A 24,399-nucleotide genomic window follows, 5' to 3' on the forward strand; every position below is an offset into this window, starting at 1 on the left:
TTTTAGGGAAAGGACTTTGCTTTCCATCCCACGAGAGTCCTGACCCTGACAGACACTGACCCTCTACTCATGCATGATGAGGCGCCCAGAACAATTCCTACTCTTCAGAGACTCTTCCTGGCTGGGCTGGTGGGTTCCAGTTCCTTAGCAAACCCCCCCGCTTGCGGGCTTCCAGGTCCTCTAGCCCAGAGCAGGTCACTGGGGATGCCACTCCAGGGATTTCTTGCATCGGCCCCTAGTTGCTGGTTTTGCACACCCCTCACAGGCAGCAGGCATGAAACCCAGGGGCTAGTTCCGAATTCCCACTCTAAGTGTGAGACTTAGAGAATCTCTGGATTCATAGCTCTCCCGGCACCCGCTTGCTGTGTGCGAGCCCAGATCATTTCCCCCTCGTTCCTTCCAAGCCAGAGGCTGGAAACTAAAGGGGGTTTCCCTTGCTGATTCCTAGCCACCTAGGTAAGGAGGTCTCAGAGAGCGGGGCCTGCAGTTTCAAAGGAGGTTCAAGTTTGAGACTGTGAAGGAAGGACCCGTCCATGCCTTCTGCCGCTTAATTGGGTTTTTTTAAGTCTCTGTGGTTTTGGGTTTTGGACTCCAGGAAATGGTGAGCTCCAGACTGGATGGTGAGTCGCTACTTCCTGGGCTTTCCGGGGTTCGGGAGGGGAGATTCCGTCTGTCTGTACCTAGCGGTGCTTTGCTTGGCTGACCCCGGGCTGCAGCTGAGTTTCATCCTGTCCACGGAAAATCATCACCTACATTTGGAGGCTTAATTGGGAAAATGAGACAACGTTTCCCTAAGCAATTGTTGGGGAAAAAAAATCATTAGGATAATTAGGATAATCTTTGTTTAAAGAAGCAGCTAGAGAAGCTGTAATCAGAATCATTCTAGTGGTTAAGGAGGAAATCCCAGGCAAAGACGCCTCCTTCTTCGTTTCCCTCTCGGGCCAGCTCTCAATTCCCATTGCTCAGTGATATGGCTCACTTCTTGTTGACTTGACCTGTTCTGTGTCTCCTGACTCCCTCCCTATTAAGACAGGGAGCCTTTATTCAAAGAAAAGAGGACTCAGCCTTCAGCCCTGCACCAAAACACTTCTCAGAAGTGGGCACCATTGTTGGCTCCTCTGTGTTGATTTGGGAGGGGCCGATCTCATAATTGCTAAGCCTTTTCAACTTCAAAACTCTGTTCTCCTCCGTGGAGATTTCTGTTTACGAAGGTTTAAATAATGACCATAGAGGCATCTTAATGGTACGTTGTAAATGATACTTGAACTTGACTGTAACAAAATCTGAATTACACAAGAAGCAAAGAGGGAATGACAGGTAATTTTCCAAAAGTCGATGATATAGGCCAGCCCTAAATTGAAGGTTATTCAGATAAGGGGAGCTTGGCAGACGCTGTTGGAGTTTTGGTCCTGTCGGAGAACTGGCTGAAAGGTGCCAGGCTTAATGGAATTTAGATAAAGACATTCTCAGCTCAGCTGGAAGTTGAACATTCCTCTGCGCCTGATTCATCCCTGTACAACTGCCAGCTTGATCGGATTTCAGAGGCGAGTGAACCTTTTGAACAGTCTCAGGCCCCGAGTGAACGGGCCAGCATCTCCGTCTGGGGTCGGGGGCAGGGACCATAGTGCTGAGGGATCAGGCAGGTGAACTTGAAAGGCACCGGGTCGGGGTGTTCCCAGCCTAATTACACTCTGGGGCAAACAGGAAGCGGCTTGAGGATTCCGGAACAGTGCCTCCTCTGTCATATGGAAGCATTCACTTACCGAAAGACACAAATGAACAGAGCGAGGGGCAGACGTGGGGCTATCCCACCTCGTCAGGAGAGCCCCCTGCGCAGACGGAAGGTTTCCATGGCCAGAAAGAGTGGGAAGCTAGAGGATCAGCCAAAGCAAAGGGATTTCGGGTGACACCAGCATCCCTCGTCAGATGCAGAGCATCTCATCAAAGGTGGGATCCCTCCCGGTGCTCGTGAGGGTGCCACGGGGGATGGAGACAGGGCATAGAAACCTGGGGGTAGAGAATCTCCTGGTTCTCCAGGGCACTGCAATGGGGACGAGGGGTGGGGAGCAAACTCGAGGACTTGTGTCTGAGACAGCCAAGCTCAGACATCAGCTGCCGACATTTCCTGTGCTCACGAGCCTTTGTTGGCAGTATTGCGTCCCTCGGAGGGCTGGCCAGACCCAGAGAGCATGAGGGGTGAGTGGGTCCAGCAGCTGGGGGCAGTGATTCCCCTGGCCCCACGGGGAATTGCCAGGGCCTGGAGGCCCTGAGGAGAAGGGGAACTGCAAAGCAGTTGGAGGAAGGTGCAGACTGCAACTGGACTTCAAGTTTCAAAGGCAGTTGCAGGGATTTTCTGTCGAGGCTCAAACGCCTGCTTTGGAGCCTTGGGACTGTCTCCCCCGCTGACCAGCGGTGACAGCTGTGCCCAGACGCCTGGTGGAGGGTAAGAACCAAGCTGGGGCCTCTCACCAGCTCCCCACAACGCCCACGGACACCCAGTTGGGCAGATGACGGTGCTGTGAGCGGCGCGAGCAAGCCACCGGGCTGTTCTCCGGTCACGCCTGGCCGGGAGCGGGAGCTGCTTCCTTGTCCTGACCTTGCGCTGTTGCTCCAGCGCAGAGAAAGGTCAGAGGCCGCCGGCCCTGCTCGGGGGAGGGTCTGCAGGCAGGAGACAGGAGCCAAGTCCCTGGCAAGGGCCAGGTAGAGCTGAGGGGAAATGGAGCTAATCACAGACTCTGGGGAGCTGGCAGCAGACCCTGGGCATCTCCCTGGCCTCTGTTAGCCCATGGGCCCAGCATCCCTGTCTTAGTGAAGACACTGAACCACCCTACAGCCAGCCTGGGCTCAGCGCCATCATGAAGGGGACAGACTTTTGTGCCCCGTGGGATGAAACAGAAGTGTGAGTGTGAACAGGGAGACTCGAGATAATTGAAGGGAACTGGAGGGCATTGCGGTCCTTGGGGTCTCGGACTTCGAACCCGGCAGCATGTGCCTCACTGTGTTTGGTTTGCCTTTGCGTCCCCAGAGAACTTTCTAGATTGTGACTCACCACTTCTGAAGAAATTGGATTGCCCAAACCGCCAGCTGCCATATTATTCAAATTCCTCATTTTGCTCTGATTCCTTGTTGTGTCTTGGTCGGTGGTTGGCTACTGCGATGCTTCAGGGTTCGATCGCTGCCCTTCAGGCTGCGTGGTAACATGACGGATGGAATAGCATTAGCCACTGCCCTGTGCTCTGCCGGCCCGCAGGGAAAGGGCTGCCCGCGGCTCAGAAATCATTCTTCCCTTCGGGCCCTGTGAGTCTCTGCTTCCCCACCCGCCCCCCACGATCTGCCAATTAGAATTCACCCCCTCCCCATGGAAATCCCGATTCTTACTCCGTTTTCATCTGCACTTTTGCAATAATTAATTCATGGCATTTCTCTTTCTTTTTTTTTTTTTTTTTTGCTTTTTGGGTCACACCCAGCGATGCTCAGGGGTTACTCCTGGCTTTGCACTCAGGAATTACTCCTGGCAGTGCTTGGGGGACCATATGGGATGCCGGGGATCGAACCCGGGTCGGCTGCGTGCAAGGCAAACGCCCTACCCGCTGTGCTATCGCTCCGGCCCCAACATTTCTCTTTCTTTAGCACTCACGGCATCACCGTGATTCAAGCCTCATTGCTTTGCATTTCATTTCAATTAGTTTCTTATCGCCTTTTTCTTGGGGGGCCTCCCAAGAGGGGCTCAGGAGGGCCGCGTGCCAGGTGCCAGGTGCTGTCCTGGTACAAGGGCCAGAGGATGCTGTGCTGCTTGACGCCTGTAGTGTGAGCCATCCTCTGGGCCATCGCAACACGGCTGGGGACGGGGCGGGCCTCTGAGGCTCATACCCTTGGGAGCTGAGGAGACCAGGTGGTACCCCAGACTCAACAATGTTCAGTTGCTTGCAAGGCGTGAACCTATTCCTTTGTGCTGACTCTCGGGCCCTTGAATGAATGTTCCCTGGCCTCATCAACTAAGATCTAAGCTGTCTGATTATTCGTGGTCTTCCTGTCAAGTGTTTTGCTGGAGGAATTGTCTTCTCTGGAGGGTGGCTGGCGAGGGGCCACGGCTAGTTTTGGTTTTGATGGTTGAGCCCTCAGAAGTTGGTTGTTGGGGCTGGAGCAATAGCACAGTGGGGAGGGTGTTTGCCTTGCACGCGGTCGACCTGGGTTCGATTCCCAGCATCCCATATGGTCCCCTGAGCACCGCCAGGGGGAATTCCTGAGTGCAGAGCCAGGAGTAACCCCTGAGCATCGCCGGGTGTGATCCAAAAAGAAAAAAAAAAAAGAAGTTGGTTGTTTTCTACCTGTTTCCCGCCCATAAATGATATTCCCCTCCCCCCTCCCGACACACACACTTTAAGCGTGATGATTTACTAAGTTGTTCATGAGGATTTGTAGCCGGCATTCATATTCCAATTCCAATCCTACCCCACTGTCACCTTCCTTTCACCATTGTTTTCATTTTCCCAACCACCCCTCAAAAGTGTCCCTGTAGCGGACCCACAGTCATTTATTTTATACACTGCAACTGTCTGTAGCACTGTAGCACTGTCATCCTGTTGTTCATTGGTTTGCTCAAGTGGGCACCAGTAACGTCTCCATTGTGAGATTTGTTACTGTTTTTGGCATATCGAATATGCCCCGGGGAGCTTGCCAGGCTCTGCCGTGCGGGCGGGATACTCTCGGTAACTTGCTGGGCTTTCCGAGAGGGACGGAGGAATTGAACCCAGGGTGGCTACATGCAAGGCAAACGCCCTACCAGCTGTGCTATCGCTCTGGATCATCCTGCAGCTAATATTTATAAATCTGAATGTCTGGCTTCTCTGAAGACCCTGTGCTCTGGTGTTACTAAGTCTGGTCTCTAAGTCTCTCCTGGCTAAAAGCTGGGTGCTACTGTGCCAACCACCTCCTGTGAATGAACGTAGCCCCTTGCTGGTGGGGAGGCCTGGTGGTTGGCATTGGTGTCTGGAAATAGTGGGATAGTTCTGTGTATGGGCTTGACCTACACTTAGAGAGGAAGTAAAACCAAAGCGAAATGACTAAAATATTTTGTCTTTTTGACATGAAACTAAGGTCTTAAGTATCTATCGCTTCTTGAATAAATACAAAGAGATTCCTTTGGATTTAATAAGTTTGGCAAAGTCTTTTCAAATCTCATATAAGTTCTATTACTTGGCTGAAATGAACCATTATGCAGAAAATAAGCAATTTTGTGTATTGAGAAGGATTAACATACCCTGCAGATAAATTTTTGAGACCTTTTGGAGGCCAAGACCATAGTAATGAAAAGGAGATAGAGTAAATTATCTTAAGAAAGCTTCTCTTAACAGTCCATTTTAATGAGAACTGAAAATCTAAAAGTTAGAAGTGGCATTTCACAAAATTAAACTATCAGAATGAAGGTAAATATTTAATTGCACTTAAGAATTGAGGCAGAAAGTCAAGTGTAACTGAAAAATGATAGGCTTTTAATAAGAGAGCAAGAAGATTACCAAGCGAGATATTTTAACACATTAAAAACTTTTCTTAATGTTGGCTTCTGTGAAAAAGGCGAGGTTCCTTATTACCCGTTTATTACCAGTTATTATAAAGTAGATGAGCTATAACTGAAGTCTTTGAATTCTCTCTTTCAATGCAGAATTTCTTTCCAAATGCTAGTTAAAAGAATAATGCAACCCATAGTTTAAAGTAGATGGAAGTAGAATGGTGGTATTTATTTCAGTGGTACTAACTAAGTACCGGGCAACTTAGCCCCAGCTGGAAAACAGAAAAATACATGATTATGTATTGCTTAAAAAGCATGGTGTTTGAAAATTCCTTTTAGGCACAAAACACACATCGAATTGTCTCATTCTAAAATTTCTTTCTTTAAAAGAATTATTTTTTTTTAATTTAGATGCCACGATTTACAAAGTGTTTTTAGTAGGGCTTCAGGCATACACTGTTCCCACCCCAAATCCCACTCATTACCCATGATTCCGGCCTTCCAGCGACTTGCTTTGGTGGAATGTGGCGTTAAGTACTCTGAGGTACTATTGGGGTGAGGGATGGGGAGAATGTTTTCTGGTTCATCCCCTGTAGAAAGCAGTAATGAGATTCCTAAATATATATATATGTATATTCCTAAATATATATTTATTTATATACATATTTATTCATGTATATAAAAAATAAGAAGACTAAAGCAATGACCATATGACTCAGCAATTCCACTGCTTGATACACTGTTAGATACCCCAAAGACAGAAAAACATTTATCTAAAAAGATGTGTGCAAACCTACATTCATTGCATTGTTTAGTAAATATCCAGGACACCAGGACAATCCAGCGTCCAAGGACAAAGAGTGGTTCATGAGGTTGTTGTAAATATACACAGTGCAATGCTAGTCACTTATAAAAAGTGATAAAATCATGCACTTTGCTGCAACTTGCATGGAATTGGAAGATCTCGTGTTAAGTGCAGTCAGAAGTTCAAGGAAAGACACAGGGTGTTCTCAGTAACCTGTGACCTAGATAGTAGCATGGTAAAGGAATGGGCTGTATCAAAAATGGGCAAAACTGTGACTCTAGATTATCCTAAAGTTTCTTTGAGCACCTGTAGCAGTGCTGGTCATCCACTTTTCAGAGTCCTTTTAGTCCCTGGATAAGCATCTCTTGGGAGTATTTGTGCTTTGGGGGTGATGTCATGCAGGGAACATTCTTGTCTATTTTCTAGAACTATTTTACTACACGGACTGGAGCGATAGCACAGCGGGTAGGGCGTTTGCCTTGCATGTAGCCTTCCCGAGTTCAATTCTTACGTCCCTCTCCGAGAGCCCGGCAAGCTACTGAGAGTATTCCGCCCCCACGGCAGAGCCTGGCAAGCTACCTGTGGCTTATTTGATATGCCAAAAACAGTAACAAGAAGTCTCACAATGGAGACGTTACTGGTGCCTGCTCGAGCAAATCAATGAACAACGGGAGGACAGTGCTACACACAGTGCTACATTTTACTACACATATTTGCAAGTAGACGTTGTCTTTTTTTTTTTTTTAATTGAATCACCGTGAGCTACAGTTACACAGCTTTCATGATTGAGTTTCAGTCATACAGTGATCGAACACCCATCCCTCCGCCAGTGTACATTTTCCACCACCAATGTCCCCAGTATCCCTTTTGTCATTGCCCCGCCCCCACCCCACCTCCACCTCTGTGACAGACAATTTCTCTCTTACTCTCTCTGCTTTGGGGCATGACGGTCTGCAGTACAGACACTGAGGGGCCGTCGTGTTCGGCCCTTCCAACGCAGATTTTGAAAGCTCTGTAAAGTTGTGAGAAACAGACTTTTTGTTTGGACACAAAGTGCCTGCCGCGGGCCAGGAACTCAATGACCCATTCAGAAAGGACTATTGCGCCTTTGTTGTCTGCTGGAAGCTGTTCTCTCCAAGCCTAAACCTCCCTCCTACCCCAAGGGCTGCACGGATGGGCCCTGTATTTGCACAGGAAAGTTTGGAACTAGGAGTCTCGACCAGTCTTGTCCTTGTCCTGCAGAAGCTCTACGTTCCTTCCATCCCACTTTAGAAAATCCTGTAGAAACTCTGACGGGGGGAAGGAGTTTGCTTTTTTCCCAGCGCGTTTGCTGTTCAGCTGCAAAGTGGGCTGAAGTCCAGGGGAGCTACAGATGCCGGGACTTTAGACTTGGGGCGTCTTCAGTCACTGCCATCCCTGCCATCCTCCTTGGCAGAGTTCACCTTGGGCTTGATGTTTCTGAAGGTGTTGGGTTGTTTGGGCCACAGCGGCGATGCTTAGGGGCAACCGTGCTGGGGATGGAGGGGCCACGGGGGTCTGTCAATCTTGATGGCTTTTGAGGACCTTGTCGTGCCAGGGGTCGAGCCAGGGTTGGCTGCATTCGAGGAAACCATATGCTGTAGCCCCTCTGTTGTGGCTCCAGCTCGAGTTTGATATTCGCAAGAAGCCTAGAACAGCTCGCCCGCTGCTGTCTGCTGTCCATGGACCATTCATCCTCCACCATCTCTTCCCTGTCACCTAAATTCACTTAGGTTAAACATTTGCATCGCTATTTCCTACAGGTTATAATCATAATTTTAAAATGGTGGGTGGGGGGTTGGAGTGATAGCATAGCGGGTAGGGCATTTGCCTTGCACGCGGCCAACCTGGGTTCGATTCCCAGCATCCCATAGGGTCCCCTGAGCACGGCCAGGGGTAATTCCTGAGTGCAGAGCCAGGAGTGACCCCTGAGCATCACTGGGTGTGACCCAAAAAGCAAAAATAAATAAATAAAATAAAATAAAATAAAATGGTGGGTGGTCATACACATCATCTGAAACCTCTTGTGAAAATTGGCTTTAAGATCACTAAAGTGCTAGGGAATCCAAATTGTACGGGAAGACTGTTATTAAGATATGTATATAACGTAGATTCTTCACTATTTAAATCCTATGTTGGCATTGAAGTATTGAGAATGCTTTGCAATACACAAGAAAATAGAAATAATCCATAATTCTCACAGGCATGAATCTGATAGTCTTTAAGTAGATTTGTGTGATGCTCTGTATGTGTATATACCTTTTTGCAAAGGTGGAAATCTTTTATTTTATATATATACAATATATATTATATCCTGATTTTTTGTTTATTGTATTTGTTTATTATATCCTGCTTTTTTTGGGTTTGTTTCTTCCTTTGTTTAAGTCACATCAAACAGAGGTCAGGGTCTTCCTTGTCATGTAGATTTTATTTTGATGAGTGGCATGAGGTAAAGTTCTGATTTGATCACTTTCTTCTATTTGCATAATTCAGCAGAGTATTGTATTTGAGACAGTAACAGGTGTCATTCCTCTGACCCTGAAAGAGCCTCAAATCCTTGGGAAAGACAAGTAAGGAGAGGCTGCTAAAATCTCAGGGCTGGGATGAATGGAGATGTTACTGGTGTCTGCTCGAGTAAATTGATGAACAACAGGATGACAGTGATACAGTGATTAAAATATAATTAGGGGCTTAATTAGGGCTGGTGCGAGTATGTGTGCGTGTGTGTTTGTGTGAGAGTAAAGGAAAAGGAGAGAGCATTCTAGCAGGTTATTCTATTCTAGTTCTCTTATTCTCTTTGGCATTGCTGATGGAATACAAATGTATGTGGTTCTCTTTCTCAGTTGCTGTACAGGAATAATTTTCCATAGCTGGAAGTAGTCATCATCATCGAATATCGCTTCATGAGGTTCAGAACACTTTTGTGCCATTTTCTTATTCAAATCTCCATTCCTTAGGGTGGTCAGAGTAGGGATTATTAAAGCCACAGGAGTAAACAAGGAAGTTGTAGTTGCTTGTTCCAATTAGCACAGCTAGTAGAGGGCGTGTCAGAGAATGGAATTCAGATTCCTTTCATTCTCAGTCCACTATTGCTAGATGACCTCTAAGTAATTATGGTCCAAGCATTTACTGTTAACCTGCTTTATTCTGGTGGCTTCTGGTGGCCGGGTTGTGGAATGAGATTGCTTATGTTTTTAAGCACTGTTGGTATTGTGTAGTGGAAGCATTTACTTTTTGGAAACTAGTTAAATTCATAGTCGTGCCTAAAAGATTCATCTCATTTCTTCAGGTTCATTTTTTTCCAGGTTCATTTCCCTGCACAGCATTAGCACAAAATCAAGCGGCTCTCGTTTCGGGAGGACGGCCTGACGCACGGAGCTTGGCCCCAGGTCTCCTCTGGCAAGAGGTTAAAATGAGGGGCTGGCTCCGAGCTCTGCTCTGCTAATGGAATCTGGACCTTTAAACAATGAAATTTGTCTTCCCAGAGAAAGGAAAGGGAGTCCATATTTCTAAGAATGCTAGGATTTCCTCCACTTTGATGACTTATTTTGCTCCAAAGCTCTTGAATGGTAACCTTCATTTTTCTCTATCTAATGGGTCTCTTAATCTGGAGTTCTGTTTGAACGGTTGTTCTGGGTATTGGCAAATGTTCTGAAGCATTCATATTTTATTCTTGACTGGCTTCTGGTTGAGAAATCGAAGGACATAAACATTAAAAGACTAGCTGGCTCTGGACATAATGAAGCCGGCAAAATGAAATCTCCCAAGGATAAAAATGTGACGTCCTTTGCTTTCTATCATTTGGACACAGGATTATACCAGACTCCTGATGATCCAACACTCTTGCTGTGGGCAAAACAAGTGTCTACAGGAGTGACGGGAATGGTTTTCATAGAAAAGAACAAAGAAATGAGCATATCGAGAAGAGAGGGTAACATGTACCCCAATGCAGATATACCTGGCTCAAGTTTTTAATTTTCTAGAATTGTGTTGAATTGAAGTATCGTTTCAGAGTAACTGAGCATTAGGGTTTTACTGACTCTTACTGATAAGAAGGTAAATTCCCCTAGTTGGTAACAGTCTGTAGGGGTGAGCACTCAAGTCTGGTTTGAATAACAAGACTCATGGGAACATCTACATTGGACTAACAGCAGATTCAAATAATTGAGATGGTTCAACACTACGTCTGGATATTTCTAGATGCCTAAAACATGATAATAATTCTTGTTTTAACAAGTATTTTCTTTGCAGTGAATACAAGAAGAGTATACAGCAACAAGAGTATAACTATAGTTTTTGGAAGTAGAAAATAATCCTATTGACCTCAAATAATTTAGCTCTTTTTATAGACAATTTTATTTAAAAATTTTTTTTAACTTGAAACCTTTCTCATTACATAAATTACTGTCATCACTGTCATCCCATTGATCAGCTATTTGCTTGAGCGGGCACCAGTAACGTCTCTATTTGTCCTACCCCTGAGATTTTATCAGCCTCTCTTTACTCTTCTTCCCAGCAGTGCCACATTGGAGGCTCTTTCAGGGTCACAGGAATGAGACCCATCATTGTTACTGTGTTTGGCATATCGACTATGCTACGGAGAGCTTGCCAGGCTCTGCCATGTAGGCAGGATACTCTCATTACCTTGCTAAGTTCTCTGAGAGGGAGAGCTAGGCTATAAGAGGTCACACGCTTCTGGGAGCATTGTTTTATAGTCTCTAGATCTTGGCTTTTGATGGGATTACACAGTGCCGGGGGCAGTTTGTGGGTGTAGCTGCCAAGCTACTGGAAAATGGGGGGTCTGGGTGGGGGAGGCCCAGTCCCAATCCGAGCAGGCTTGGAGATCTCAGCCCTGGGTCCCGCACACCTGGGTTCCTCTGCCGGTTCCTTCATGCATGAGGCTCGTCTGAACATATGGAGAGGGGCCTTGGGCACGGCTGCGTCTGGGTTTGGGAGGTCTTCGGCTGCCGGGGCTCTGCATGGGGTGGGGAAGGAAACTCAACCCACCGTGCTCCAAGGGGCCCCGGTGAAGATAAACAGGTTCAGGGGCAAGAGACTTATTACCTAAATGTATACTACAGAAATTGTGATACTTTATAATTATAGTACAATGCAGAAAATGTCAAATGTTCCTTGTGAAATATCCCTAGCTTTTGGTGTTTTCCCTTGCTTTGTACACAAACACATCTAGAGTATCTATGATAAACTGAAAGTTTTAACTTTAGGTAACTATCTTTTTTTTTTTTTTTCACTTAAAGAAAATGTCTTTAATATTCTTCTTGGTACTTAATCTCTGTAGACCCATGAACCACAGGTGCTGGGAGTGTCTGGCTCTGGTAGCCCTGATGCTCACTGGTCACTGTCTTGGAAACAGGCCAACACTGCTGCTTTGATTGGTGTAGAGATTGGTCCATTTGAAACTCAGGAATCTTCATATCAAATAGCCGTTTGGCCACATCTTTAGTGCAGTTTTTTTTTTTTTTCTATTTGCACACAGGCAGACTGAGAATTGTTTTGTTTTGTTTTGGAGGTTCTCCCAGCAGTGCTCAGAGCTTACTCCTGGCTCTGTCTTCAGGGATCACTCCTGGCAGGGTTTTGGGGGACCATAAGGGGTTCTGGGGATGGAATCTGGGCTGGCCACATGCAAGGCAAATGTCCTACCCACTGGACTATTGCTCCAGTCCATGCCTTGAATTTTTAATATATTTATGGTCTAGTTTTTTTTTCCCCCACTCAACAGTTCTGCTTTTTATGGGGCTTCTCCCTTTTCATATTTTATTGTAAGCATCTTGGGAGTAGCTTCACTGTGCCTTTAACACTGCTGGGGAATTGCTGTGTGAAATATCCATTTCATCTTCCACAAATCCTCCGTCTTACAGTATGCAGGAATGTAAGTCAAGCAGCATCTTGCCACCTTGTTCCTAGCACCCCCCTCTTTAGTTACTGATAACGCACTCCATGATTCCATCAGAGACATCACCAGAATGGTTTTTCCTGTCCACATTCCACACCATACTCTGTCCATGGTTGGTTGCAATTTTTTTTTTCAGGAGACAGAAGCTTTCTCTGTAAGGCTCCTGTTTTTCCTTTGTGGACCCTCACCAAAAGCACCCTTCCTCGTCTGTCCATGGCAATGGATGCTTTACCCAGCTGCACCCCCAATCTTGTTGATACCCTCCCTAGAACTCAGTTTCAAAAGCTTTTTTCCACATCTTGAGCATCTCTTCTCAGAATTAATTTATGTCTTAGTTTCGGCTGATCTAAAAGATTGATCAGCATGAAAAGTCTTTTCCCACTTTAAAAAATAAATTGTTAATTTTATTATTATAGAATCATAATGAGTTTTGTGGTTAATTGAAGCAATAATTATCAATTCCCCTTCTCCTTTTACTACATTTTCTTTTCCTCCTTCCCCCCTTATTCCTCCTTTTCTGTCTTTTTCTATTCAAAGGAATAGAAATAGAATTCTACCTCCTCTCCCCTCTTATTCTTATTTTAACCACATGGTAGTATGTACTTCTGATAAAATATAATTTATTCTCCTAAATCATGGCCCTTTCAACAAACCGGTTTGAACCATGGCTACCATGGCTAATTATCTGCAGTTAAACAACTGAAGGTCAAGAAAAGGTTATGTTATTGATTCTCATTTGATAAATCGTAAGCTACAGGGAAGCTAGCAATGAGGCTGGATCTGAGCAAGGGAGTTAGGGATAGAGTAGCGTTTCAGATAGGGTCCCTGGTCTGTAGGTATCCACTGTGAAACAAAGCAGGTGGTTCTTCTGCTCAGGAGGTTTTACCCTCTGGTTCAATCTGGGTGGCCTTGGGGGATGCACTGATGACCTCACCAACACAAGACTGGAGCTTGGTGGGGGTGTTCAGGAGGCAAACACATGCCCATCGTAATCGCACATGGCATTTGGATCCCAAGAAGGCAAAAACACACACGTTAAAAGTTCAATAAAGCACCATTATCAATAGGAGGATCCATCTAGCGTCCAACTTAGGGGAAATAGACAACACACTTTTTAGTAATCACTGCTTTACATATAGAATTTTAAGGGTTTAGCTTCACATCTCTGTGCAAAGTCTCAGTCCCACGACTGAAATTCCAGGGCCATCCCAAAGTTAAAATAATAACCTCCCATAAGTTATTAATAAGCCTTCTCTTCCTGAACCACTATTATTTTTTACCAAGTTTTGGAGTTTGTGTTGACCTTTGGTAGTTTACTTGCTTTGCGTATTACATAGGAGTCAAAGCAGCTGGCAGTTGTCTTTAATGTCCTGACTTCATGTAGTACCATAATATTAAGTTGTTCTATCTATTTTTCCCCTAAAGGCACAGTTACATCATTTTTAATGGCAGAGTGATTGTTATGCATTGCAATGCATTACCTGGTCATCTGTGAATGGGCATTTATTTGAATCCCATGTTTTGGGCAATTGTGAATAATGTTGCAATGAACATAGGGATGAAGAATCTTCTTAAATTAGTATCTTTATACCTTTTGTATAAAAATCCAAAAGAGATATTCCTGAATACTTTTTTATTTTTATTCATTTTTATGTTTTAATAGCAATTTAAAAAATGGAGCTAAAATTAAAAAATATTGATTTGTATTTTTTAATTTTTTATTGAATTTTTTTATTGACTTGTATTTTTTAATGGAATTTTTGCATCTCTTTCCATGGCAGTTGTACCAATTTGCCTATGCACCAACACTACACCAAAATTCATTCTTTTCCATACTCATACCAATTTTCTCCCCACATTCCATTCTCAGAATTATGAGTTGGTAGATAGCTCATTATTATTATGAACTGCATATCCCAGTAATAAGTGATTTTTTTTTTTTTGTCTCATGCATCTCTGGTTGTTGGCCTTATGGCCTTAGAAACCACCTTCCAAGGAAAGGAGGGTATAACTCCTCTTGGGAAAGTCTGTGGGGTTACTGAGGGTCACTGCTTTACTTTGGGACCTAATTTGTCAGCCCAGATGATCCTGCTGTGTCCCTGAAACGTGACTTGCAAGAGGAGCACTGTAAATGCAGAGCAGTCCACTGAGAGTCCTATTGTATTTCTTTGTTTCCTTTGTTCTTTACAGTCATGAGGAAGAAAGATCATAAAATAGGAAAATATGGTGGGAACTCATGGAAGTGTAGCAGATTGGTTGTAGGTTTGTAAAGTCCAAATCCAGACCCTGGGAACTGTAGTAGGTCCCCAGCATGCCAATTTTTGTGTTGCTGTCTGTAAGATAATTTATAAGCGCATCACTCATGGAGGAAGATAGCTAGATAGCTCCTGACCCAATATTAGTAGAGCACTCATTTTGAATTGTTTTTATGGGCTTACTCATACCACTTCTCTGATAGCCCCTGTGGCCCACAAAACATGTTTATGAGGCAGCTGCCTAGATCAGGGGTAGCTTAGCTGACAGATTACACAAAGCAAAGCTACCGGTGCCAGGTTCACATCCTTTCATATGTGGGAAGCTCGTTGATCGTCAATCCTGTTTCTACCACCAAATTGTGTGATTGTCTTAACCAGGTCAGCTAAGTGATCCTGAGTTTCTGTCCTCATTTGTAAATTTATAATCCATTTTCCACTGCTGATAAAAACAAATGAGAAGAACTTTTGTCATGGCTGGCAGCTGTTGTGTTTGCTAACACCAGGATGGCAGTGGTAATGAGTCTGGCAGAGATGTTCTGTTGATATATTAGCAGACCTGAGCGCAGATATTGGTCTACTATACCTAAAAGCAATTTATAGTCTGTTTTTCCCCTCCTTGTTCTTGGCTGCTGATTAAGTCAGAGTTGCATTTGTGGCTGTGGCTGCACAAACAAATCAGATTGGGTTGCGCTAGAAAATGCATAATTAAAATCAAAAGGAACTGGGAAAATAGAATTCAGTTTTCAAAATTCTGCCCTACTCTACCTCACAAGCACATTGTGTTGCTATTATTTTAAAAAATCTGCATGTGTATTCAGTTTCTTGACGAGGCCAGTTTGCTTTGGAGGCCAGAAATTGGGTCTTGACCTAATTTGGACACCCCGTGACCCTCACCAGCCTCTTATTAAAATTTGGTGGTACTCAAACCATAAGGTACATTGAAGACAAGGTCGGCGAAACCCTCCACCGGTATTGAAGATAAAGGTGTCTTCAAAGGTGACACGGAACTAAGCAATCTAGTAAAAACAGAGATCAACAAATGGGACTACATTAAACTAAAAAGCTTCTGCACCGCAAGAGATACAGTGACCAGAATACAAAGACTATCCACAGAATGGGAAAGGATATTTACACAATACCCATCAGATAAGGGGTTGATATCAATGGTATATAAAGCACTGGTTGAACTCTACAAGAAGAAAACATCCAACCCCATCAAAAAATGGGGCGAAGAAATGAACAGAAACTTTACCAAGGAAGAAATACGAATGGCCAAAAGGCACATGCAAAAGTGCTCTGCATCACTAATCATCAGAGAGATGCAGATCAAAACAACTTTGAGATACCACCTCACACCACAGAGACTAGCACACATCCAAAAGAACAAAAGCAACCGCTGTTGGAGAGGATGTGGGGAGAAAGGGACCCTTCTTCACTGCTGGTGGGAATGCCGACTGGTTCAGCCCTTCTGGAAAACAATTTGGACGACTCTCAAAAAATTAGATATTGAATTCCCATTTGACCCAGCAATACCACTGCTGGGAATATATCCCAGAGAGGCAAAAAAGTACAATCGAAACAACATCTGCACATGTATGTTCATCGCAGCACTGTTTACAATAGCCAGAATCTGGAAAAAACCCGAATGCCCCAGAACGGATGACTGGTTGAGGAAACTTTGGTACATCTATACAATGGAATACTATGCAGCTGTTAGAAAAAAGGAGGTCAAGAATTTTGTAGTCAAGTGGATGGGCATGAAAAGTTTCATGCTGAGTGAAATGAGTCAGAAAGAGAGAGACAGACATAGAAAGATTGCACTCATCTATGGTATATAGAATAACAGAGTGGGAGACTAACACCCAAGAACTGTAGAAATAAGTACCAGGAGGTTGACTCCATGGCTTCGAGGCTGGCCTCACGTTCCGGGGAAAGGTCAACTCAGAGAAGCGATCACCAACTACATTGTAGTCGAAGGCCATGTGGGGGAAGGGAGTTGCGGGCTGAATGAGGGCTAGAGACTGAGCACAGCGGCCACTCAACACCTTTATTGCAAACCACAACAGCTAATTAGAGAGAGAAAACAGAAGGGAATGCCTTGCCACAGTGGCAGGGTGGGGTGGGGGGGAGATGGGATTGGGGAGGGTGGGAGGGACACTGGGTTTACGGGTGGTGGAGAATGGGCACTGGTGAAGGGATGGGTTCCCAAACTTTGTATGAGGGAAGTATGAGCACAAAAGTGTATAAATCTGTAACTGTACCCTCACGGTGATTCTCTAATTAAAAATAAATAAATTAAAAAAAAAATAATAAAAAAAAAAACTTGAAAAAAAAATAAAATTTGGTGGTACTAAGATCAGTTACTGCTGCATAAACTGTGGCCCAGTTCTTTAAGTCTAGAAATATTTACATAACACCTACATGATTTTAAGGAAATACTGTCCAATAAATTGGGTCCAACCCAAAAACCATTTGTAAAATTTCAACTTCCGATATCACAAAATATGACCTTATTTGGAGAGGCTATCTTTCTTTGCAGTGATGATCAAGTTTAAAGAAAATTATTCTGGTGTCCTCTTGCCAATCCACCATGGTATCATCCTTAAAAAGGAGAAATTTGGATACAGAAATTCACAGAAAATGGGGGACAGTGCAAAGAGACCGAGAAACCAAGTCTGTTGACGTTTGCAGACCAAGAGGAGGGGCCTAGAGTGGATCCCCCCCCCCCCCATAGCTCTCCAATGGAAATAAGCCTGCTGTCAACTTGATGGGATTTTTTGCCTCCAGAGACAATGATTTTGTTGTTTCATACTGAAATATTTTGTTTCACAGTCCTCAGAAATCAAGTGCAAGTCTGGGAATTATACACGGGGTTCTGCCCATTGTCACGTGTTACGTGTAGAAGAGGAGACATCTGTTGCCAAGTGAACCTGTTGAGCATCACAAGGATACACACAAAAAGGAAAGTTCTTGTAGCTCCCCTCCGAGGACTCCTAGACAAAGAGGCCCCCAGACAGCTTCTCTTCAATGTTCTCTCTGGTCGACGTGGTGTCCAGAGAAGAGAAGCCATTAAACTTACATCTGTCTCATCGCAGAGGAAACTGTTGAACTCCAATTTAGGGTTCTCCTTTCCCGTTCCGTGCCTCTCCCTGGGAATCCTCTTCAAGTCCACAGAAGCCTCTCCGCCAAAGTGAGGGGGGGCAGCGTGTTTTAGGAAGGGTCTTCGGGGAACTTGCCTGTATGTGACCTTCTGCATGACAATGAAGTGATGTTATTTACTCAGGAAGCAATCTGCACTGGGTGTAGTTAAACCAGGCTTTGGACATACCTTAACAGAGCTCTAAACACACCTACCTGTGTATGTTGGATAGATCTTCCTGTTGTTTACCCTTCTGCTTCTGTTTGCATCTCCACGGCTATCTCTGTCTACCCCTCTCTCCCCTTTTTAGTGAATATCCGCTATATGCCATGGAAATTTATCCTCAAGCTGACTGAGGATAGGCTGAATGAGACAAGAATATGTGAAGCCCTCCCGAGGCAAATTTCATTATGAAATTTAGAGTCTACTCACTAGCCTATTTATGTTTAAAGGTAAGGAGAAAAGCATCTTTCCCCACTCTGTATAATTGTGTTGCTTCACTCACAGACTTTCTGAGAGAGGAAATGGTGAGAAATTCAGTTTGTGGAATCCCAGAGAAAATGACTCAAAATCTTGCCTGGACTTGCATAATCGCCAAGCTTTAACACGCAGAGACTTATTGTAGCTTTTCTAATAAGCACGCAATCAGGCATGTGTGCCTGAATGTACGTATTCATAGTGCAAGAGTATTTGTGAAATCTGCCTGACCCTTGTTCTAGTCGGTCCTGATTTTCTTGGAGAAAAATGGAAGCTAAGGATGAAATCATGAGGACGAGACAGGCTACTACAGAAGTCCTTAAATCTTCAATCTTGTTGGAATCAGTTGACGAGCCCTTAACACACCCTGGATGTCTTTCCAATATTCCTACCCATGTGGTTGAGACTGCAGTTGTGATCTGGGGTATGGGGTGGGGAGGACTCACAAAACTTAGTGGCTTTAAGTTTGATCAGGTGCTTCTAGCATGTAACTCACTTTGAGAATCCCTGGGCTAGAATTACCTTTATCTCTAATATGTATGTTGATGTTCAAGCCTTTATTTTTTAAAAAAAAATTGTTTTGGTTTTGGATTCATACTTGACTGTGCTCAGGGATTACTCCTGACTTTGTCTTTTTGGGGTCACTCCTGGCAGTGTGCAGTAGACTGATTGTGAGTAGGCTGGGGTTTCGAACATGGGTCGGTCACATGCAAGGCAAGTGCCCTACCTGTTCTTTTTACTGGCCCTGAATTGCATTCTTATTTAGGATGGAACTTTGCTGAGTTCAAGAAAGAAATGTTTCTCTCTGCCAGTAACTTTGGATGAGCTAGTTAAGAACCAGGACTCTTTGGAAACGGACTAGTCATGAAATAGTTATTAGATTTCATAAACATGTTATAAATAATGAGGTGATATAAAAACACTGTAAACTCTGGTGAAGATCTGATTCCTTATGCATCTGGGGAATTTGCTTTTTAAAAATTTCATGTCTCCAGTAATGAGTGGAAGAATTTGATCTTAGGAGAGAAAGATTGTGTTCAATTTTAATGTGAAAATTGGGTAAAGTCAAATCAAGAGTTGGTACTAATTTTGTAAGAAATTTATATCCCATTCACCCTTTATTGTAGATTAGCCAGTCTGGAACATAGAATGTCATCTGCTGTCCATCTTTTAGCATGGTGGAGTAACTTTTGGGATGGAAAAACATTGACCATTTGTTAACTGTATCTTATTTCACCTTTCTAAGCCTCAGCAGACTCAGCTAAGGGGGTCATTTTGTCGTATCTATGTTCAAGTGATATCCTAAAAGCATCTAACATTTATGGCACTCAAATGTAGACTTGGGGTATATCTCAACTCTGAATTCTGTATTTGCTGGGGAAATTCCTTAGCAGAATTAGGAGAAAAGCAGCAGGACCTTTTCTCGGAAGCATGTTCTCTTTCAACGGGGTAGAAAACCTTTGCCAATTCTCCTATTCCTTAGGAGATTGGGAGATTGTTCAGGGAGTTGCTGTTCTCACGGTTTTCAGGGAGAAGCTGTTCTCACAGGGAACATTTGCTCATGAAGTTTCAGTCAGCAGTCACACAAAGGAGAAAACTTTAGGAATGCTAGTCCAGTTCTACTGAATACGCATCATAATGTATTCAATTTTATTTTGTCTGCATTCTTTCCTTTTCTGTCAAAGTAGTAAATAGTGGGAAGCCAGAAGCTTGCTTTGTGAAGCTCTAGAGTATTTAAATTTTCTCTTTTGTATTTTGGCTGCTTCAATCTCTGATAAGAATGCTCATTTCCAGGAAGGCAATTTGATCTAATTCAGATGATAAAGGGGCTGATCTCTGGCAGAAAATTACCATCTGAAGGCAGAATTTTCCATTTATACAATATAAGTTATTTCAATCTTTCACATTAGTATAATCTTTGAAATATCAGAGACTTTGATAAAACCCAAGAGGCAATTTTTAGATACAGTGTATGTCTAGCAGAATGATTTATAGGTGATTCGTGTAATTTTATAAATAAATGCTATTTTTTTCCCCTGAGCTGAAATTTTCAGCTATTCTCAGAGCTTCACTGCCCCTCACCTCCTCCTTTCTTTACTTGCCCTTCCCTGTAATCATATTTCTGTAATTTAATCAAGTTGCACTCATTCGCGAACAGAAAGAGAGAGACAGCCCAAGTATATTTATGATTGTGGCTCTTGTATCATTCATTAGTCCTAAATTGATTGTCTTTATCTCCCCTTGAGTTCCATTGGTTTTCATAAGGCATGGGTTTCATAAGGAAACCGAGTTTAGAATTTATAGACGTTAAATTTTGTGGGAGCAACTGAGGAGCAACATAAGTTTGGATGTGACATCACATTAGACCGAACCATATCAGCACTCACTTTTACTAAGGGATGTAAAGAAGATGGACAAGCTTTTGGAGTTACCTCCCAGTAGCTGAAGAAACTATTTTTCCAAGGTGTTTATCTAAAATCTTTTTATACAGAATAACCTTTACCAAAAAAAAAATCACAGACACACTCTTATTTAGATTGGTATAGCTGCAAGGTCATTCATCATGATCTATTGCAGAATTTCTCAAGATCATAAGTAAAAGACAGAGGGAAGAAGGATTTGCAGAAAGAGATGAAGTTAACCAGCAACAGAGCTGAAACTCTTATCTGGAAGTCTCACTCTGTTTCTCCTCCCGTGAGACTTGAGTTTTGTGGTCAGGAGACAAGTTTGGTGCGGAGGAAAGTTTGCCTTATCTTGGGAGAAGCATATGAAGTCTGATTGTTCTGGGGAAAGAGGTATTTTGAGTTAGAGAAATATAACAAAGGTTTGGTGCTGATAGTTTCTGAGTAAGACAGCTCTTAGCCTGCCCACATCTGTACTTCACCAGGAGGTTAAGACATCCTATTTTTTCTCCCCACATTTATTTTCTTCTGATTACTTAAGATATCATATTTATTGAGACTCTGTGATTTAAAATATCGTTAATGATAGTTTCCCTTATAGATAACATCAACACAGTCCCAATGCCCCTCCCTCTCGCCCCGCCCCCCTGCCCCCAGACTCAGTTGTGTGGATCAGGCCTCTCATTTGTTGCCTTTAGCCCTTTGCTGCTACCTTGCTGTGTATCTTAAGTCCCACATATGTGAGATCATTCTGTGTCTAGCCTTTTTCTCCCCCTCTGCCTTTACTCAGCATGTTATCTTCTAGTTTCACCCAGGTGATGGCAATTTGCATGATTTTGTTAGGATAAGACATTCTGGGGGACCTCATTCAGCTGACGGGTCAGCCTGTTCTCTAAGTGCTCTCTTGCCATATGAGGATGGGTGAAGACCTACTAACACTGCCAAGTTTGATTGTTTCCTAAAAACTAAGAAATATCTTTTTGGAAAAATTAGCATATCAAAGTAGTGCATGTATATGATTTCTAAGTCCATAGATTGGAGGTGGAGATATAAAATTTTATTTCTTAATAGGCAATACATTACTAAAGGCATTTAGAGACACTAGAAAACAAGAGATACATAAACTGAATGAATTAGAGACAGGCATGGGAGATATTTCTCACACACTGATTTTACCATGGCAAGGAATTAATTCTCAAATTAAGGTGGTCACATTTTCATAGGTCATACAACAATTTTTAAAATTCTGCAGTGTTGGAGCAATAGTATAGCAGGTGAGGTGTTATCCTTGCATGTGGCCAACCTGGGGTCAATGGCCAGCTCATTTATGGTCACTGAAATGCCACCAGAAGTGGTTCTTGAGCACAGAGTTAGGAGTAATCCCAAGTACTGTCAGGTTTGTTTCCAAAAACAAAACAAAACAAAACAATGCATACACACCCTAATGTTAAACATTATCTTCTAAAAATTCAAATTTTATTGGAAATCTTTTGTTCTTTATGAGTGATTTGTACATTGCCTTAAGATAATAACTGACTATTGACTTCTTGATAAGATCTTCATGTTTGTTCTATAAAGAAGTTTACAAAGATACAGGCAGCATTGTGGTGAGATGTGAAATTCTATTATGAGTCTAAAAATCACTTCAAAGATTAGTGAAACAAGGGCGAGGGAAAAGGCAAGTTGCAGCATGAAAAGAAATTAATTGTGCAGCATCCCTGGCTTCTAGCCTGGGACTTGAAATGTTCCTATTTTCAAAGAGTTCAGTGACAAGCAGGGCTAAGAGGCAAGGCTGTTCACGGGTCAGAGGATAAATTATTTAGTTAGGACAGAGATGAGATAGGCGCTTTAAAGACTCCCAGAACATACTAAATAGACTAGATAATTGTGGAACAAATAGTTAATTGAGCAAAATAATAGCAGGTGAAATTCAACATAGACGGTACACGCCAGGGCACGTGGAGAATTGGTTGTAAATTACTGAGACACATCGTACATCCCTAATTGATTGTAAAGGCTTTCAGGGAAATGAACTACTAGGCATGGTGGGTCAGTTCAACAATTCGTCCGTCTGTAAAACTGGTATGTGAAATCTTTCCAGAGAGTGAGTGAAAGGGGATTTTCTCATTAAGAGCATTACGTTAGTTAGTATCATTATTTTGACTTTTTGGCTCATCCTGAGCAGTGCACAATTATTCCTGGTTCTTTCTGGCTCTATGCTCACGAGTGCCCCCTGATGGTGTCTGGGGGACCACATGAGGTGCTTGGGATTGAAATGGGGTCAATCACATGCAAGGCAAGAGCCTTAACCCCCTCCCTCTGTACTATCTTTCCGTCCCCCAATATGCAAATTATTAAAAATGTTATCTTTGTGTTTGATGTGAAATATTACAAAGACATGTGAACATTTCTGGAAAATGCTAAGTGATCCTAGTCTAGAAGGAGTGAGAAAGATGCACCAATAAGCTCTGTTGACTGACATATGTCAGACTCAGGAAGAGGACCGTTGAAGACTTTATTTTACCATCCTCCGCTGCAGGTTTTTTGGTGTGTGGCTTTCGTAGTTTACCTTCCAGAAGGCGGGTCTATTTCCATTAGTGAACTGGCCTAGCTCTGACGAGGCAGCTTGTGGCAGCAGACCAGATGTGGACTCATTCTCTCTCCGGATGAGCGTGTATGGGAAACGAGCGAACAGGTTCTCGATTGCTGTGAGATAGTGCTCTGGGTACCACTCATCTAAGCAGCATGGCTGTGCAAACCACTGTGATTTTGTAGTTGGGCTGTTAATTGGGTTCATCAATTGGACTGTGCCACAGAGTACTTGGGGATTTGGTCAAACATTATGTGGTTGGGACTGGAGTGATAGTACCGGGCTAGGGTGTTTGCCTTGCATGCAGCCAACTGATCCAGATTTGATCCCTGGAATCCCATCTGATCTCTGCCAGGAATAATTCCTGAGTCCAGAGTCAGGAGTGACCCCTGAGCATCACCAGGTGTGACCAAAAAAGCCAACAAATACACACACACACACACACACACACACAAAACATTCTGCCATTGTCTGTGAGGGTCTTTATGATGAGATGACCATTTGAATTAGTATCGTGTCCTCCTGTCTGTGTGTGACCCTCTTCTACTGATTGGAGGGCCCGACTTGAACAATAAACAACAATAACAAATTCTGATTTTCCTGGGAGTGAAGGGAACACTTCCCTCTCGATAAAACATCTGCCTTTCCCCCCTCTTGGAACTCAGACTAAAACCCTTAGTTTTTCTGAAGTGAAATCTGCTGGAGTTGAGTTGAAACCTCCATCAGTACTTCTGATTTCCTAGTTTGTTGATTTATATCTTGGGATTCCTCAGTTTCCACAGTCCCCATTGGAGCCAGACGTGGAAACGGGATTTAAACCCAGTCCTATCTTGTCTCAACACTGGAGTTCTTTCTAATAGGCTGTGTTGTTTTCCAGAAGTCCAAAGAGAGAGCAGCAGATTGGATTAGAAAGTTAACCGTGGTGCAATAATCTTTCTGAGGACTGGTTCTTGCTTGCTGTGATTGATGGTCGAAGACGTGAGCTTGATGTCCTTCACTCTGTTGGTCTGGTGCTGGGACCAGGGTTTTAGTTCACCCAGTGATCATCCCCACTGGGCTAAGAAAGTACAGAGATGGCTCTATGCTCCTGAGCTACTGCCTGCATAAAGGTTACCCGAGGAATGACTCCTTCTTTGCCCTGTGACTGTCTCTTCTCATTACTTGTGATGTCACATGGATCACATGTTTTAGCTACATCTGAGTGGCTCTGAGTGAATTCTCATTAGGAGAAATGAATGTCTTGGATCACTTGCTGTGATTTAAATAGCTCCTCTCCAAAGAACTGGGAAG

This window comes from Sorex araneus, chromosome 2 (assembly GCF_027595985.1).
Source record: "Sorex araneus isolate mSorAra2 chromosome 2, mSorAra2.pri, whole genome shotgun sequence".
Taxonomy (NCBI): domain Eukaryota; kingdom Metazoa; phylum Chordata; class Mammalia; order Eulipotyphla; family Soricidae; genus Sorex; species Sorex araneus.